Below are 12,107 nucleotides of genomic sequence, written 5' to 3'. Positions count from 1 at the left end.
TTGCACCTTTGATGGTGCAAGGGGTTAGGCCAATAGTCTTATGTATTTTTGAATATTTTCTTAAGTATGTTTTCTATGTAATATGTTTAATTCAGTTGTGTCATTTTGATTTCTTGTTACACTCACAATACAAATGCTTTGTCTAAAGAGTCATTTGATATAGATGGTCCTCTTTTTTGTGTATAATTGTATATGGATTGCTTTTCATTTTTTAGTATCTTTCAAAAGTGAAGGCATGTTAGATACAAAGACCATTTATTGTTTTTGGCTATAAAAGTGAGTCCTTGTCTTTCAATTCCACCAATATCATCTGTTTCTTTCTATAGTGTGAGTCCCTGGGATTTATGTATTGTGACAACCTGTCACATGGTGAATGGTAGTTGTCTTTGGCTACCTAATGTGATCAACACTATTGGAACACATTTTGCCTCATCTTGATTCCATGGTGGTCCATTGTAGTTTTCAAAATGGATAACAACATACATGGGCATGTCTGGTGGCTTGGTACCTATTCTCTAGACAATATATGTGATTTTACCAATTGCTCCATTGACGAGTCTTACTTCTATCCATATGTTTGTTGTAAGAATTACGTGTTGTCTTGTACAAAGGAGTACATGTTTTTCCAATTATTTTTCATACATCTCACTCTTATCTTTGCATCCAAAATTTATTAATGTGCTTGTTGTGATTGGGTGATTTAATGATTTTAGTATTTTCTTATTATGTAGTTTCACGACATCATTTGTAGTGTGTAGATGTATAGACCTATTAAATCGTTCATTTTCATCTGTGCTTAAGTGGATGTTTGTATGACTCATTAGGACCTCCCAATCATGTTGTGTAGGGTTTTCTTCTTGTATATTGTGTAAAAGGTGATGGAATTCTTTAGTAGTTTTGCCTTGTGAACTTCTCTTATATCAATTAGCACTTAAATGTGATGGATAGATTGGTTTGTCCATAACAGAGGGTAGTTGTGCAAGATCGCCAAACAAAATAACTAATACTCAACCAAACTGGACATATTGTCAATGAGAAAAGGCCTCTCATAATCGGCTATCAATTTTAAGTCTAGTCTATTTTAGTGTCAATATTAGAGCTAGAAAACAACAAATGCACTAGATTTGAAGCTATGAGTCACATTAAGATTTATGGTTTCTTCAACAATGTAAACAAATGAGAGATATTTTATATGCAAAATGTCATAATAATGTATAAAATAATTTATTTTAAAACATATATTTTCAAATTATGATAAATCATGACAAGTTTTAAAAATTTAATGCAATAAAAATATTATTAATAATGATCACCAATTTAAGATAATATAAATGAAATATTTTTTCATCTAATTAACTTGATACACATTAGATAGTTGAGAATTATATATTTTTACAATTATTCAGCATATTAGAATATCAATTCTAGTTAAATTTTAAATTTTAAAGTTTTATTTTTTATTAAGTTTATGTAGAAATTAATTCTTCAAATCATTGCATCTAAATTACTAAAAAAACATATTTATGTAAATGCAAATTTAGATACTATAAATTTTAAATATGAACTAAAGTGACAATAGATAACTAATCTGGGTGAGAATGACCATATCAATATAAAAGTAAGTTTATATATTTATATGGAATGATAAAAATATCCTCATTAATAAATTACAAGAATTTCAATTCAACAAAAAATAATAATGACAATACATAACTAATTTGTGTAACAATAAATAATATAAAAAATAGTAATAATTAAAATTAATAATTTTATTATGTAATGAATTTTATAATGTAAATGAAATCATTAAAATATCTTCATTTATTAACTTATTTTTAAATTTGATTGGAGGTTTAATAATTTTATCCAATTTAAGAATTAAAAATCTTGCATCTATAAAAAAATCAAAACTAAAAAAATCAAAAAATAGATATATTCAAATCTAATTGGATGAAAGCAAAAAATTCATAGATAATTAAGTAGAAGCATTTACATAATATAGTATACAATACGTTGGCAACAATTTTGTACATAAGTCTTACTTTAATTAAATCTTAAGAATTTATGGACCATGAGACATGAAGTATAATGTCCAGCTTTTATCATTTGAATGTGAGTGCACATATAATATATCAATAAATATTCAGTTAAGGAAAGTAAGGATCAATTATCAAATGACATTTTAAAGTTTGATGCAAATGTTTACATGCAAGTCAATAATATAATATCATTTTGTTTCCTCTATAATATTGGTCAAAAATCTTCTTAAACTATAAGGATTGTTTTTGTTATTCTTGTCTCTATCACTCCATGTTTAGAAGTGGAAGAATTCATTTCTTTTTCTTTGGTCATGTAGTGCTACGAAGGGAATGAATTTCCCATTGCAATAATCTTCATTCGATGTATGTCATAGAAGTATTGTGCTTTCCCTTTAGCTTGAACAAAAAATGAGGTTGATGGGCATGACATATCCATACCAACGAATTGTAAGAATCCTCGCCACATTCTGTAGGCTAAGATATCAGTTGACTCTATTTAAATGGTTTAGACCTGATAAAATCACCACCCAAAACCTACTTGACTACATGTATAAAGAGCTTGTGAGACTGAGAATGATGTGAAATCATGTTTTTAGTGCATGCCACTTGCGTAGAATGAAAGTACCATTTTTTTTTCTATACATTGATCCACTTCTCCAGTTATATGCCTAGAAACTGCATTTGATACCTGCCCTTTGCTTTCATGTCATCGCTAGTAATGTTTTGCCTCCCCTTCTCTTTTTGTTTGATCTGCTTATCTGGCACCTAGTTGGCAAGGATCCTATTGGAATCAAACACTAAAATGCTCCATTTAACTTCTTCTTCTTTTTTCACACAGGCAAGGACAAGTTTCTTGGAAATTCGTATCACACATGGTTCCCGACATAAGATCTCCTTCTCAGGCATCTGACAACACCAAAAAATCAAAAAAATTGGATGCAAGTCTGCTAGGGAAAAAGCCTATCAGCTAAAATATATCTCGTAATGGATACATTTTTAGAATAATTTACACATTAAACAATGTTTATGATTCCAAGGTAGTTGTTAGTGAATACAATCAGAAAGTGAGAAAGATTGATTGTAATATTTAAAACTTTAAAATTTAAATAAAATCAAAAGAAAAGAAAGATATCACTACACAATTTTATTTTTTATATTCAAAATTCTAAGTATGAGATGGAAGGAGAAAATATTTTAGATTTTTTTGTTTAAAAATTTGACTATTTTTTATATTTCTATTGTTATAATAGTCAATATTTTTAAAACATATATAAATAAATTTGATTCAAAATAAAGTTGTAAGAAAAATTATATAAATTTATGACATTCAAACATATGATATAGCTATCCAATTTATCATTTTTTTTAACATTATCCTTCTATACATGAAAATTCATCAAATTTTGTAGCTATAAAATGGCAAAGGTGACCCTTCCACTCATGTGAATATATGGAAAACCTTGTGTAGTGACTTCTTAAATTATCATAGGCTCGTGGATAAATAATTTAGTCATACTTTTAGAAATAAAACTTTGCAATAGTATTTTTTGATCCTTCTTACTTGATTGATTTATCTAAAAATTTGGCTTCAATATATTCACACAATTATCAAAAAAATATCAAAATAATATTGGCTCTCAAAGTCTATTAAATAATGTGACTCATAGTAAATAAGGAGTTCAATAAAAAGTCAGTAATTTTACTAGTATCCATAGAAATTTGCATTCACAAATTTGTTATCCCATCTAATTGAGATGTTGAAAATAAAAATTTATAATTCACAAAAGGACATTAAAGGTAAGTTATTATTTTCAATTTTACATCCTTTACACAATCATATGCAACACATTTTAAGTATTATCTTTAATTTAGCTAATTTGAATTGTGTTCATCACTAGCTCTAGTTGATAATAATGATTCATTTATAATAAATGGTACATACAGAACAACACTAGTTGAGGGTTTCATAAATAAGGTTGCAACCAAGGTTGGATTAACCATGGAAGAAATTGTATTCTTAAGCATGACTAAGTTAGAGTAGAATTTTATTAAGATGGGTGACCTGCCAGGAATTCCCAATGCTTCACCCTTGTGAGCATCTCCAGGATGCAACAAGTACTAAGTGTTCCATTAATTCTCATGAGAGATGCATTCTTGTTAATCAATTCTCATAAAACATCGGCCAATGAGTTGGATTATAAAACTACACTATTGATTCCTAGTAGCAATATCACAAATTGTCTTGTCATGAAACTTTTAATATATAAGTTTAAAGTATCAATTGATGAGATTAAGCTGACTCATAATGAACGGTTCATAAGGAAAGTTTTTTTTTTGAAGGTTTTGGAAATGAGGTTGCAAGAAAATAGGGCTTAACCTTGGAAGACACTCTATGGTTAAGTGTGCTTAAGTTGGAATAGTTTAAGATTTGTGTGCGTTGCCTAAATATGATAAGTTTTAGAAGTAATATTAATTATCATTAGAGATTAGGTTTTTGAACCATTATTTATGAAACATGGACCAAGGAGCCTATCTAAAAACCCACACAATTCAACTTAATGGAAATATGAAAATTTGACATACTATGGAAATTCTTCTCCTACTTATCAAAAGAATGATGCTTCTTAGTAATAATTTTAAAAGATTCATAATGAAAATAAAAGATTGATTAAAACAAACTATAAATCTTCAAGTCATGTTGATCTACACAAATTGTTGTGGCTACAACATTAGGTATATGGCTCCTTTACCATCAATCTCTAGATGTCATACTTTTACTATACTTGCTAAAAAATTTATGACAGTATCATGCTTAAGTTGATAAATGAAAATTTGTTAAATACTTCTCCTATTAAATCAATTGATACCTCCAAACCCCTACTATCTTCTTTTGACCCCATTTCTTTTTGCCAATTGATATTGTCATCATACTAGTCATGATACTACAAAATTATTTAGGTTGAACATTTTATCCATGGTCTTATTGGTTCCAATACCAAATTGTGACAGTTGTAAACGATAAAGGAAACAAATCCATAACACCCCCTAACTAAACACATGCATATCTTCACTAATTTGTTAGCTTCTCATTCCACCATTGTTGTTGAGCCTAAAGATTTTGAAAATATATTTGCTAATAAAGTGTGTGATAAGGCCAAGAATGTTGTGAACCTTATTGAGAAACCTACACCTAAGTTAGAACCTCATACTAAATTTGATTCCAACAAAACTATTAAAGTGTATGATCCAAACCTATACATTATTAATGATATTGCTGCATAACATCAAGTGTGTAAGTTTTGAGTCAAGCTCATTAACTAATGTTTAATGAGTGGTGGTTCACATAAACCCACCTATCCTAATTATAGTGGGAAACTTAACATGGATTGCATCTAATAGATTCTCTAAGAGGTACTTTCATGATTAGGAGTGGAACACTTAGCACACATTGGATCTAAGTTTTTCTCAAAGAGGTGAAGCATTGAGCCTTCTTGTAGGTCACCCAGTCTAATACTACTCATACTCAAGTGTTTGCCAATGTAGCTTTGTCTTTAGAAGGTTAAGCTTTCTTAACTTGCTTATCCATTTTCAAAACCATTAACAAGTGGTCTGGATTATGAACCATTCATTATAGAGCCCCTTTAGCTCATCAATGCATAAGGTTATATTTTTACAAGAGTCAAATTGTCATACTGCTATCAATATTCAACTATGGAGTTTTTGAGTTAAAGTCATTGACCTATATTTCACGAGTAATGGTACATAAGAATTAATCTTTCATAGCTATAAGTGGAACACTTAGCACTCATTGCATCTATTTGAGGCTCACAAAGGTGAACCAATGGGCCTCCACAGGAGGCAACCTATCCCAATACTCCTCCAACTCAAATACACTTTTGATTGAAAAAAAATCCTCCAATGTTATGGCTACAAAGATTGCTACCCCATTTGCAAAATCTTCCACAATTGTTATACATTATCAAACATCCATTATAGAGCACTTTTAACTCATCAATGGTAAGTAGCATGTATTTTTCACAAATCAATCATGATATTGCTATCAAGATTCAATTGGAGTTTTTAAGTTAAACCGATTGATACATGTTTCATGAGAATAAATTTACAACAACTAATCTCTCATAAGATTAAATGGAACATGTAGCACAATTGTATCTAGGTGATACTCACAAAAGTAAAACATTCGACCTCTAAAAATAAAAATCAAATAAAACTCAACCATGCCCTTATCTTTACAATTAAATCCACTCAACTTACTACCTATTTGCAAACCCTTGAACATATGTTGTGCTCCGAGTAGTTTCATGGCAACTTATATACAACCATATCAAGTGTTAAATAGGACTTAAATTTTCATTGAAAACAAGTGCATATAAGTTACACCCAAGACGGTGTTGTTCTGTCTCAAACCCTTGAACATATATTGTGCCACAAACATAGACTTGACCGACTAGTATAGAGTTCAACAATTATTACATTTTATCAAACCATAGTTGAATGTAGTCGGTCGGATAATCCGACGGACCCGTGGCTATACAGCCACGAAAATGCACTTCCTTTACATTGCTTTTTGTAACTTTTCAAAAAAAAATTCTAAGTCCTCTCCTGCGTAAGAAAGTGCATTTCCGTAGCTGTATAGACGTTGCCATATGACGGGGGAAAGCCTCCGTAACTGTTGTTTATTCCCATTTCCCAACTTAAGACAATTCTATTCTACAGGTACATCGCTAATGATTCGCGACACCAACTGAGAAAATTAATGAGTACTAAAATGACGTAGGTCAAACGTAGGATGTCTGCCACGTATTGATTTCTGCGCAGGAAGGATAAAGTACCGAATGCACCTGACTAACAAAGCAATAGAAGCGTCGTCTAGAGAAATTATTATTTGAGCCTCTGGAGAGATATTCAAAAGAAAATACCATCAAGAAATATTCGAAAGCCAGTCCCCAACGTCTTTCCTTTGCCTCGGCAATTGCGTAGTCACATGGGTCTCTGTTTATGCTTAACTAGACTTAATGCCAGCGAGTAAATTATCTTGTTGACAGTTGAGATTTAAATTATATTAAATTGATTCGGGAGATAGATTCTTTTGGCGCCTCTGAATTCGACCGTTAACAGCACACATCTCAACGTTATCATTGTCTATATATTTATATTATGTTGTATTGCTTCAATTCTTTAGAGATTAGAGATTTAATGTGGAGCTGCATGTGGGCAAGCTTTGGTAGTGAAGAAGCGCTGGGCAGTGTAAATATAAACTAGCAGAAATTAATAAAAAGGGAAACCCAGAATACAAATCAGTAGAAGACAATTATTTATCATGGTTTGGTAAAATCTTGTCTACGTCCACATTCTATTATGGAATCCCTCTTATTAATCAATAAATGATACATGATCTGCACACAACCATTATAAAGAGCTCTTGGATTGTGAAGAGTCTAGAGGAGATGAACGGTCATATGATTGTTGGGCTTCATACTCCAACTAATGCAGGAGCATCCAGTGGTGTAAGGGCAATCCTAACTCACCCAAAATCTGCTTAGTGTTAGTTTCTGTTTAATGTGTTTTCATTTTCTGGATACCCATTTGGGTTAATTAAAGATTCCAACTCTCATAGTTCCACTATTGGTTTTCTAAGTTAGAGTTTTTGAGCACTTTGGGATACGTGCCAATGCAAAAAATAGGTTATTTTGTAATTGAGCCATAATTATGATGAGTTAGAGGGTGTAAGTCAGAGAGATGATTTTACCTATAATTTAAAACACTCTAGAAAAGGAATCAGGTCAAAAGGCTTTACGATTTCAAAATTATTGCAATTTTAAGCTACTTGGAGACCTCTTAAGAGTGCTTCAAAGTTAGATTTAAAGCACTAAACGACCTCTTACGAGCCTGAAAAATGGGGTACAAGCATATTCCAAAATGTATTCCTAACCCTAAATCTAATTTAGTTTACTTAAGGACATTTTTGGCATTGCAAAGGCAGTTTTTGGTGGAGTTTGGCAAAAGGTACTGTGAGAAGAGTTTTCTCCATAATCTGATAATACTGTAAGCCCATAGGGCATGTTGAGGGGTCTATTTTTGTTGTATTGAATGTAATAGCATATAATTTCTAATAATAATATTCTCCCTTTCCTATTGTGTTCATTTTTGTCTTGGATTGTGCCCTTATCAAGTGGTATTAGAGCAGGTCTTCCTAAGTGTGTAGAAAGAGCATCGACTATGAGACAGTTTGCACCAGGACCATGTGGTTGTGAGTTTTGATACAAGAAAATGCCTCCATGAAGGGAGTGTGGTGGAAGGGCCAAAGTTGTTACTCCTGAGGTTAGAGCTTTCCAAAGACAAGTCCAGGCATTATAGGAGGAGATACGCAGAGGGATGAATGTTGTTGTAGGCCACAAAAGTGAGGAAGAAAATGAAGAAGGAAATATTGGGCAGGAAGGAGAAGGAGATGGAGAAGTCATAAACCAGGCAAAGGAGAGGCTTTTTAGGGCCATTGCCAAGGTTGGAAAAAGACCTAAAATTGACATCGACATGTTTTCGAAAAATCTAAACCCGAATGAGTTGATCGACTGGATCAATGAGCTGGAGGAATATTTTGAGTATGAGAATATCGGGGACCCTAATAGGTTTAAGTTTGTGAAGGCCAAAATGAAAAGCCATGCCAAAATCTAGTGGCAAAAGATTTAGTTGGAAAGAAATAGGAGAGGAAAGGAGAAAATCACAATATGGGATTGCATGGTGGACAAACTAAAGAAGCAATTCATTCTTGTTCATTATGAGCTTGATTTTTTCAAAAGGATGCAAGGGTTAAAGCAAGTGGGAAAACCTGTCCATGAATACATAGAAGAATTTTACTAAGTCTTTATTAGGGTGGGGCATGCAGAAGCAAACAAAGAGAAGGTTGCCCATTACCTTAGTGGGTTAAGACCTAGCATTCAGGAGGCGTTAAATCTGGTTAGAATGACTAGCATTGAAGAGGCATACCAGTTTGCCTTGCAAGTCAAGGAGAATCTAAACAAAAACTTTGATGGAAGGAAAAGAGCGCGTAGTCAAGGAGGAAGGGGCAGTGGTAAGTCATTTGGAGGACAAAATGGGAACCAGAAGAAAAATGAAGATGTGGGTACTAGCTGAAATCAGAGGAACGGGTGTTTCAACCACTCTTGTGATCAAAACTTTGGAGATCAAAGAAGAAGAGGTAGAGGACATTGTCAAGTTTTAGGAAGAGGAGGCTTTCATGGCACCTATTTTCATTGCAATGAAGAAGGTCATCATGCCTTCGAATGCCCTCAACGCCAAGGAAGGACAGACAAGAGAGCTAATGGTCAAGCAAGGGTTTCTCATGTGGATGATGATGCATAGTCATCACATTTAGAGGATGAAGAAAGAGGAGAGGTTCTAGTTAATGAAAGGGTTTTACTGAGTGGTGAGACTGAACCTAGACAAAGAAGGAGTTTGTTTCATACCAGGTGCAAATGCGAGGGTAAATGTTGTGATGTGATTATTGATGGTGGAAGCACTCAAAACTTGGTGTCAAAGGAGATGATCTCAAAGCTAAAGCTCAAGAGGGAGAAACACCCCCAATCCTATTGGATTGCTTGGGTGCAGGATGATCATAAGATCCTGGTTAGTGAGCAATTTTTGGTAAAGTTCAAGATTGGGAGTTACCATGACGAGGCTCTCTATGACATCATTCCAATGGATGTCTGTCATTTATTATTGGAAAGGTCGTGACAGTTTGATAGGCATGCTATACATGATGGTCATGCAAATACATACTCTCTGACAAAGGATGTCATTCTTCACAAATTGAAGCCCTTGATAAAGGAGGATGAAAAGGTATGTAGTAGTGCTAGGGTATGTCTTGTTGATGGAAGAAAATTTCTAGATGGCATGAAACATTAGCATATATGTTATGCTTTAATTCCTAAAAAAGATAAGGAAGGTACTAGTGAAATTCCACTTGAAGTTTCATGTTTATTGAGTGAGTATGGAGATTTCATCTTTGATGATGTTTTAGAAGGGTTGTCACCAATAAGAAAAATCAATCATCAAAGAGATCTAGTCCCTGAGCTAGTTTGCCTAATAAGGTTGCTCATAGAATGACTCCTAATGAGACTGAGGACCTAAACAAATAGCTGTTGAGGAAAGGTTTGATTCAAGAGAGCCTGAGTCCATGTGCAGTACCTACAGTGCTAGTACCAAAGAAGGATGGAGAGTGAAGAATGTGTATAGACTCTTGGGCCATAAATAGAATAACCATCAAGTATCAGTTTCCTTTGGAAAGAGTGGATGATCTTATGGACTGTTTGAGTGGAGCTTAGTACTTCACAAAGATAGATCTTAAGAGTAGTTATCACTAGATACCGATACGAGAGAGAGATGAGTGGAAGACTACAATCAAGATCAAGGAGGGACTACATGAGTGGTTAGTCATGCCCTTTGGACTCACCAATGCGCCAAGTACCTTCATGTAGCTTATGAATGAGGTACTAAAGAATTTTTTTGAAAAATTTGTTATTGTCTATCTGGACAATATTTTGATTTTTAGTAAGTCTTTGGATGAATAATTATTGCACATTTGTAGTGTCCTTGAAAGTTCAAGAGAAGAGAAATTGTTGATTAATTTGAAGAAGTGTAGCTTTGTCAAAAGGGAGTTAGTCTATTTTGGGTTTGTTGTATCAATTGAGGGTCTCAAAATGGACCTAGAGAAGGTGAAGCTCATCTTGGAATGGCCTACTCCAAGGTATGTCACTGAGGTAAGATCATTCCATGGTCTGGCTAGTTTTTATAGAAAGTTCATTCGAAATTTCAGTAGTATATGTGCACCCTTAATTGAAACAATGAGAGGGGGATAGAAAAGAGTTCATGTGGACTATAGGAGCTACCAAGAGTTTTGAATTGTTGAAGAAGAAGGTGAAAAAGCAACCTATTTTGGCACTTCCTAATTTCAACAAAGTGTTCCAGGTGAATTATGATGCTAGTGGTAGTGTTATTGGGGCTGTGTTGAGCCAAGAAGGTAAACCTATTGCCTACTTTAGTGAAAAATTGAGTGATGCAAAGAAGAAGTATTCTGTTTATGATCAATAGTTATATGCAATAGTTCATGCCTTAAAGAAATGGAGGCGTTATTTGTTGCCAAAAGAATTTTTTTTGTATACTGATCACCAGGCATTGTAGTATCTAAATAGCCAAGGTAAATTGAATCAGAGACATTTCAAATGGATAGAGTTCATGCAAAGCTATAGATTTGTATTGAAACATAGAAGTAGAAGGTCCAATATAGTTGCAGATGCGTTAAGTAGGAGACAATTATTGTTGGTAGTAATGTAGGTTGAAGTGGTTGGGTTTGATGAACCCAATAATCTATACCCTGAGGATCTTGACTTTATAGAGGCTTGGAAGGCTTGCAAAGAACTTGTTACTCTAGACAAGACCAAGTGGCTAGATCATACGATTTAGGATGGTATGTTGTTCAAGGGAAGTTAATTGTGTATTCCAAAGAGTTCCATGAGGGAGAACTTGATCAAGGAGAAGCACACTGGAGGGATGGAAGGATGCTTTGGTCAAGATAAGACCATTGCCATTATTAGAGAACATTGTTTTTGTCCTCAATTGTCATAGGATGTGAAGAATTTTGTGTAGAGTTGTCAAGTATGTCAAATAGCCAAAGGATTAAGTCAATATGCTCAACTCTATCAGCCATTGCCTATTCCATTGAAGCCTTGGAAGGACATAAGTATGGATTTTTTTCTTGGATTTCCAAGGACACAAAATGATAATGACTCAGTATTTGTGGTGGTTGATAGGTTCTCCAAGATAGCCCACATTTCATTCCATGCCACAAGACTTATGATGCACTGCATATTGTAGATTTGTTTTTTAGAGAGGTGTGAGGCTACATGGCCTCCCAAAAAGTATTGTTTCTGACAGAGATACCAAATTTGTTAGGTATTTCTAGAGGACTTTGTGGAAGAAGTTGAAGAAAGAATTGAAGTTTAGTTCTGTACATCATCCATAGACTGATGGAAAAACAAAAGTAGTGAATAT

Source organism: Cupressus sempervirens, chromosome 11 (assembly GCF_028749045.1).
Source record: "Cupressus sempervirens isolate cs-2001-9-10 chromosome 11, ASM2874904v1, whole genome shotgun sequence".
Classification (NCBI taxonomy): Eukaryota; Viridiplantae; Streptophyta; class Pinopsida; order Cupressales; family Cupressaceae; genus Cupressus; species Cupressus sempervirens.
The sequence above is the reverse complement of the archived record's forward strand: the minus strand, read 5'-3'. Positions refer to the sequence as shown.